The following is an 8,179-nucleotide window of genomic DNA, read 5'->3' as shown; positions in this document are numbered from 1 at the left end:
GGGAGATTGAACCCAGGTCTCAAGGCATGTATCTTATCCACTGCACCATCACCACCTCAGCTGTCAAGGTAATGTAAAATAATGATTTGATCCCAGTGCAGTTGTCTAGTTGGTGTGTTTAACGTCACTAAATGAGTAAATAACTGACCAAAACAAAAAGAGGAATAGCCACTTTATCTGGAAATTAAATGTGAATTCAAATGGTCAATGTAGTCGTCAAAAATATTTCTCAAAATATGTTCTCATGTGCAAGTTTTCACATAAAAATATCACTGAATTGTAGGGAAAGGATTTTCTTTTATTTCTAGGACTCTGATTCAGACCAGGTCAACAATATACAGTATCTGTGATAAGTTAAATCAGGTAATGAGATAATAATCAGCTGTAATATAAAGCTGAGCTTCAGAAGCAAGACAAGAAAGACTCCTCTAGTAATTACAGATCGGTGCAAAAGTCCTGTTCACACCTTGGTGACTCAAACAATGTGGATGATGAAGTGAATCGTGTGTCTCTGGATTGATAGGATTTAAGTTGACAGCGTCCAACATCTGAATATCTTGGTGAAGTTCCTGAAGTCTGAGCTGGATTCATTGTAAACAACCACATCAGCAATGAATGACCTGAAATTTTGACCATACATGTAGTAAATGTCATAAATTGACAGGGCTGATCTTTGCTCAGTGCTGCTGTGGCATGTTGACTGTTGTGTAGAGAGGATCCTCTGAAGAGCTGGACGGCTGGCTGACTGTACAGTAGGCTGGATTTTGCTTCACAGTAGAATATTCGTAGGCAGCAGAGCTGGGTTTGAGGATCACTGCCTCACCACCAACTCTGTCAGAGCTGTTTGGAAGTTGACGCTGGAGTAATGCTGCGAGGCAGAGGGGTTTGTGGGAAAGTTGGCAGTGGCATAAATCGAGTTCATCTTATTTCCTGAGTTTGGCGTCTGCTGTATCTCCTCATAGACATGATCCTACCAGAATGAAAAATACAGTCTGAAAAAATCATATAAAATCCATATAATAAGAACTGAGTCTGAGTAACTGATATTAAATAAATACAATTTTAAGAACAATAGCTTTTAATAATATTGTTTAAATAATTAAAGTTTTAAAACATTCCTATATACATTATATCATACAGTAACATATTTCCCATTGTAGTCTGCAGTGGTTTTTTGATAATTATCTCGTGGTAACAGTATAATACTTTATAGGGAGAGTTTATCCTCCTTGGTTTCTGTTCAGAGGCAACAGGGAAGAAACAGGAAAGAAATGTGTGTGCCAGTTGGTTATCAGAGGTGGTAGTGCTCCTGCATCTAAATTCGACCACTGTAGGTAAAATATTCATAACAAAACAACAGGATCTCCACACGTAGCAAAAAGGGAGATTCAGTCACTGAAACAGTGAAAACTCTGCATCCTTGTTGGTCAATATTAATTTATATTGTTTTTTCTATGAAATGAGAGTCCCAGAAGTTCTTTCTTATTCTTTTAACACTCATACTTGAGTAATCCAGCTATTGCACAATTATTCCAGCAATATCTATTCAACCTATACAGTACCACAACACACACAAACATTCATATATACCAACAAGTCCTCAAACCTAAAGACAACATCGTTTTTACCAATATCCAAATAGACTCAAATGAGCGTTTGGAAATCACGTGATCTAAGTCACATGACATAAACACGTGGAGTGACACAAAGGAGGCAACATACATACAATCACTGACTGTGAAGGTTAGGATGAGGTTTGGGATCTACGGGGTTCTGTCAACGCCTTTAAGACTAGGGCTGCGTCCAAACTGCGTCTTTTTTGCTTAGGAAGGTTCCTAACTGAGTCAAGTGACCTGGAAGTATTTCGATTATTGTTGTTTTTTAGTAGGTTATGGGTAAAATCGATTTGATCACAGAGCTGCGGGCAGAGCATATACTAGGCTATTCGCTCAGCACCCCTTCTGCACGGTCGCTCTCTCTCTCTCTCTCTCTCTCTCTCTCTCTCTCTCTCACCTTACGCTGTCATTCTGTGGGAACACCCTGTCCATTATTTGGTAACTGTTACCCTATCTGCCTTTTTGCTATGTGATGCCTTTAGATGGCGGACACATCTTTCTTTGACCTCATGACGTTTTCCATCGAGGTCAAAGAAAGGTGGTTAGGAAAGAAGATTATTCTTGACTTTTCGAACGCAGCCTAATATGGTTAGCTAACTAGCTAACCCTGAAACTATGAAGTTAGTTAATGCTAATTAACTTTATTAAAAAAAACAAACATCTTGTTTCACATTGGAACTCAGGTGAAAGGCGGCTAAATTGCTTTCCTCCAACAAACCCACCACCACAGGAGTGCAACTTTATGGCTTTATATAATAAGGGACCGTCTGGTCTGGCCGATTATCGGCGGCAATATTCAGCAGTTTTCCAATAATCTGCATCGGTCATTTCAAAAACAGATTGTCGATATAATCAATTAATTAAAAAATGTGCTCCTTTGGCTCTGATGCAGCCGCTTCTTTCAGTCTGTACTCACCCCTGTGTGGTGGAGCAATGTCCCGCCCACAGTACTAGCTGATTGGTTACAAGTCACGAGTAATAGCCTATCAACACTGACTATTGTGCGGAAGTAGCCAATAGAACAAGCGAGCCACCACACTGTGGCCCCTCCTCTCCCATGTCAGCAGAGCTCCGCAAATACACACACGTGGAGCAAAGTCAGCGGAGATCATTGTAGGTTACACAAGTTGACCATAACGACGCCCGTTACTGTAAGTAAGTGCAGCAAAAACAGCAATACTAGTAAAATGCTGATACTGCATCAGCACAAAAAGCAGGGACATGCACTAAGCGATATTTAATCTGCTCTGTTTCATCCACCGCAGCTGTGTTTTGGTTTTACATAAGCACATGTAGGTAGTTAGCTAGGCTAATAGCTAGTTATAAACTAGCTAAATCTCTCTGGTTGTAGCCTGTTTAGCTGAGATGATACGTATCTTAAAATTTACTAGCTCCTTGCAAACTCAGCCGCTTGTTGAGAGGCAAGCGCTGGGCGCTGAGTGTTTTTTTCCGGTCACAGGAGTGAAAAAATGTTCAGCTTGGAGCTCAACGCAGCGCTGGTCAATGTCACTTCTTACCCAGCCGTTCTATCACAGTGCTGGGGGGTTGGGACAAACACCACCACCTCAGCTCTTTAACCTTGGGGTGGTGATGGGGCAGTGGATAAGATGCATTCCTTTTGTGTGAGAGACCTGGGTTCAGATCCACTGTGAAACACCATTGTGTCCCTGAGCAAGACTCTTAACGCCTAGTTGCTCCAGAGGCGTGCGACCTCTGACATATAGAGCAATTGTAAGGCAATTGTTATAAAAGCGTCAGCTAAATTAATAAATGTAAATGTCTTCATGCAGAGCCTATCCTACACTTTGTGGTGACATTTTTACATTTAGTAAAATTAACTTGCCTACTTGCAGCACATCACACACATATTATAATATAAATAGCAGGTGGTAAAGGAACAGTTTATGATAATTTTTCAGTTATAGTAGTCCATCTCTGGGATGGATCTCTAATTCATTTAATTTATTATTTTAAAGATTAAACATGACAATTAACTTTAATCTTGTTATTTTCAACAAAGTTTTGTGTTGGAGTTTGTGTTATTCAAAATTTTGACACCAAGATTAAAAATTTTACAGCAAATATATAACGGTTCCACAAATAAGTCATCGGTCAGCCCAAAACAAAAAAAACACCAGTCGATGCTTAATGTGTTTGCATTGTACTGCCACTAGAGGTTGCTTACATCAATACACGTAAACATGAGTCGTAATTCTGTGTGGCTTAAACTCATTTTTTTTCTGTAGAGGACAGTTGTATTTATACACTGACCTTTTTGTGCTGTGCTGCTGCTCCATTTCTTGTGTTCTTTAAAGGTGAAAATCCTGGAAGAAGCAAAAGTAAGATAACAATAGCTGAGTAAAAAAGTAGAAGGACATAAATGGATTAATTTCACCAATTTTATCAAATTGAGACACTACCTCTTTAAGCCTTTAACTTTAAGCCTTAAAGCGACATTATTATTCCCATAACGCACTGAAACATGGCTGGTAGCAACTTAAAACATATTCCTGAGGACCGCTATCCATTTATCTCAGATTCATGGTCCTCGGGTCCATGCGACTGGTTTTATTTCTGGTTTGCAACCCATACACCTTGTTTATTACGGTCATGTGTAACATCAATTGACAATTAGATCAAACGCGGCTATTGTATGTAACACTTGTTATGTCAGAAATTGTGTCCTCTTACATTTCATTTTTTATGTATGATCTTCTTATATTATTATTATTATTATATTATTGCTATGTCTTATAGATATATATGTGTTTATCTTAACCTTTCCTCTCCTATACTCCTTATGTTATTCCTACTGTGATGTAAATTCCCACAACAGTACTGACACCAAATCTCGCAAAAAACAAATTTTATATAATGTTACTTTAACCATCGGATCTTGCCTTTGTGTTTACACCTGGTTTTTTTCTTGTTTTCTTGTTATCCTCATTGAGATTGGATCTCTCCTAAACTGCGCATGAGTAATTTCAGGTGGAGGCTAATTCGCACCAGACTCATGCTGGTGAGTTGGGGAAAATGTAAAGTTTATACTTTGTGAAATTCTGTTTTACAACAAATTTATAATTATTTGTTTCCTCTTGTAAGTCTGGCAAATAAGTGAAGTTTTTCCTTTCTTTGTATAAAAACAATGTGTCCATTAACTTCAAGACATGAAAAAGAAGTCATGTATAGTCACTACAAACGATATAGAGTGTCTTCTTTGGCCTTGTTAGTCCTCACCTCCACACAGGGTGGAGCTGTTGTTAATGTGGTTTTCTGTTTACAATATGTGAGTGTTTCTTCTGCAAACTGGTAATAACTCTTACATGCGTAGATTAGGATCAAAATCAGCACAAACAGCAGCAGCAGCACAGCTACACAACGATCACAGTGATGACGACGTCAGGGCCACCTGCAAAATAAACCACAATTATTTTTTTCAACATGGGTCATTATCATCCACAGCTGTCTGTGTTGAGAAAATGTAAGTGGACGTTTATAGAAATTTCATTTTAACCCCCCCCCGCTCTTCTCTAGCAGAAGATTTAAGAAGTCAAACGTGCTCTTACCAGGACTCTCTGCAGATGCAGTAGTTGACTGGGTTGAAAAAACAAGGGATGTGGATACTGCTGGTGATACTGCTGGTGATACTGCTGGTGATACTGCTGGTGATACTGCTGGTGATACTGCTGGTGATACTGCTGGTGATACTGCTAGTGATACTGCTGGTGATACTGAAAAAGAAACCCATTTAAATTTGGCAAGAGAACAGACAGAATAACCCTTAGAGATCATAATGTTAATTATCCTTAAACAGTATAAAACATGCATAGTGAAACACTCAACACTAAATCTGTTTATGAATTGATCACTTGGGTTTTAGTTGTAGCTGATGAAGTTCTGCTGTCACATCACTGCAGAACGCTGCACTGAAGAAGTGCAGGAACTTAAAACAAGCATTAAGCAGCATCAGGATTTCACAGCCATTTGAAAAAAAAGTCAAATGTTTTTTTAACAAAGCAAATTATAAGGCGTTAATGAGTTTCAGCTTAATTGCTTCTTCACATACACTATAAAGGTACTGATTTCTTCTACAATTTTTAATTATGATTTTGGCTTCCACAAGTTATGAAAACAAAATAATCTAGGTAAAATAATTTTTGTGAGACATTCTTTTTCGCAATGATGCTCTCGCTTTGACCAGTGTGTTATGTGACCTATATGTTCAGCTCGGGCCAAGATGAAGAGCAAGTAAGGAAAAACCAATTCAGCTGTTTGACGGTTGTTACACACTGTGACAGTCCCAAAGACTGGTGCAAATAAGTTAGAAAAGAGCCTTAAGCATATGACAGTAAACAACTGTGTGGTAACATGCCCAGATCAGACAGATCTGGTCACAAAGCACGTTTTATACTGAATGAGTTAGAGAAAATTCAAAGTTCAAGAAGATCCTTTTTTTTCAAAAAGGTCATCCATCCATCGTCAACCGCTTATCCTGCAAACAGGGTCGCGGGGAGCTGGAGCCAATCCCAGCTTACATCGGGCGAAACGCGGGGTACACCCTGGACAGGTCACCAGTCCATCTCAGGGCCACACATAGACAGACAACCAATCACATCCACACCTAAGGACAATTTCAGAGACACCAATTAACCCAGCCTGCATGTCTTTGGATGGTGGGAGGAAGCCGGAGCACCTGGACAGAACCCACGCGGACACGGGGAGAGCATGCAAACTCCCCAAATCATTGACTAATCGTGTTAATTAATCACAATCTCAATATTATTAGTCAATAAGTGATTATGATTTTTTGCCATAATTGAGTAATAGGATGCTCTTGCCAGGATTGCTAGGTAAAAATAGAAAATAGATTCGAAAGAAAAAATATTAACTCAGTTGTGTCTTTTTAACTGAAACCAAAAAGTTTTTTTACTGTTTCAGCTGACAGTGACTGAAATTGTATATCACATGCAATGTGTCTGTTTAATCAAGATCAATACATGAAACAGATAAAACTATCTCAGTTTTTTGAGGGGCCTTTTCAACTGCAACCCTAAAGTCATTATTATTGTTTCAGCTGACAGTGACTGAAATATGTCTTATCTGTTTGATGGCAGGAAAAGCACAAGTGTTAATAATAACATTAACAATGGATCTGTTATATTCAAGTCTAACAGTAAGTCATGACAGTGAGTCAGCATGAACAATATCAGGACCTTGAAACTGCAGCAGCGAAATGGAATTCAGCCCTCATTCATTTTATTATTTACACCTGTGTTTTTCCTAATGTGATGTAAAAATGTCTTCTGTGACAAAGGTCTGATACTGTGTTTTGCACTTTACCACAGAGAAACTAACTGTGGTTCATTATAAAACTGTACCTTATTTATCTTTATTCACGCCAACTCAGATTCTGTCACTGCTTCTTCTGCTTTACCCGTCGCCAGGGTGAATCGTAGTATTGGCGATCCATTGATGATGGCTTTATTTATGTCTTGCATGCACTTGGAGGTTAATATAGTCAGAGCTGATACAACTGATAGTCAACTACATCCACACAATAAAACAACATCACTCACCGACAGTCATCACCAGTTTGTGGAAGAATTTGTTGCTGAATGTTTTGTCAGTGGTTTCTGCTCCACACCAGTATGTCCCAGTGTCGTCTGTTGTTACGTCTCTCACTGTTATGGTGATTTCTCTTGTTTTTGTCCTCCTTCATAGAAAACTTCCCAGTGGTCTTGTTGCGCTGTGTGCTTAATAAAGGCTCACATATAGATGGATCTTCTCCCTTACAGATGAATTTGTTTATCAGAGTATAATTTGGATATCGACACCAGTATGTAAGATTCTGTCCAACAGTTGGAGACTTTGTAAAGTTAGTAATAGAAGCTGTAGAGACACAGACAGACATCGGTGTGTATCAGTGACTGTATTTAACAACATTTTTCAGTGACACCAAAATTATCTGTGTGAGTAAATCAAAGCTCAAAGTGTCAGATGTTTGCTGCTCACCTTTAACTTCCAGCTTTATCTTTCTGAGAGCAGCTCTGTAACTTCCTTCATGTGTTTCCACTCCACACCAGTAGACACCAGCATCATGTGAGGACACGTTACTGATGGACACGCTGAAGCTACTGTTGGTTTCTGTGAGAGTGAATGTCCCGTTTGACTTCAGAGAGGATTTTGTTGATAAAATATCCTCACAGATTGAACCTTTCTGTTTGCAGAAGAACTTGTATTTGTTTCCTGTGTAATCACATGTGATGGTGGTTTTAGCTGTTCTGTACGCAGTTTGAATAAAATGTCCCTGGCAGCCGTCTGTCTCTGCAAATAAACAAGAAAGGTAAAATGTGAAACTGTGATAATGTGCTAACACATGATGGAAATGCAAATCACCACACTCATACAGTAAAGTGTGAATCATGTTAAATCTGCTTTTATTGCAAATTGATCTCCATTTTGTTTATCTGAGTAGATGATGACTTGAAATAGAAATTGACTCTAGTGAATGTGAAATTAGAGTCAAAATAGTCTGGAAATTTATAACCAACATCTGTAACATT

The 8,179-nt window shown here is 38.7% G+C and overlaps 1 long non-coding RNA gene across 1 annotated transcript; it reads right to left on the bottom strand.

Annotated features, from left to right (window-relative positions):
* Nucleotides 1-283: 283 nt before the first annotated feature.
* LOC119886769 lies at nt 284-4,991 on the bottom strand. Its single transcript, XR_005441549.1, has 3 exons — nt 4,940-4,991; nt 3,888-3,940; nt 284-970 (listed from the first exon to the last, which is right to left on the bottom strand). It is a non-coding gene; the product is annotated as an uncharacterized LOC119886769 (long non-coding RNA).
* Nucleotides 4,992-8,179: the final 3,188 nt, after the last annotated feature.

This window comes from Micropterus salmoides, unplaced genomic scaffold (assembly GCF_014851395.1).
Source record: "Micropterus salmoides isolate LMB-PRFRI ecotype aquatic unplaced genomic scaffold, ASM1485139v1 Ms_hic_scaffold_4, whole genome shotgun sequence".
Lineage (NCBI taxonomy): Eukaryota > Metazoa > Chordata > Actinopteri > Centrarchiformes > Centrarchidae > Micropterus > Micropterus salmoides.
Note: the sequence above shows the minus strand (reverse complement) of the source record. Positions and strands in the feature narration are given on the sequence as shown.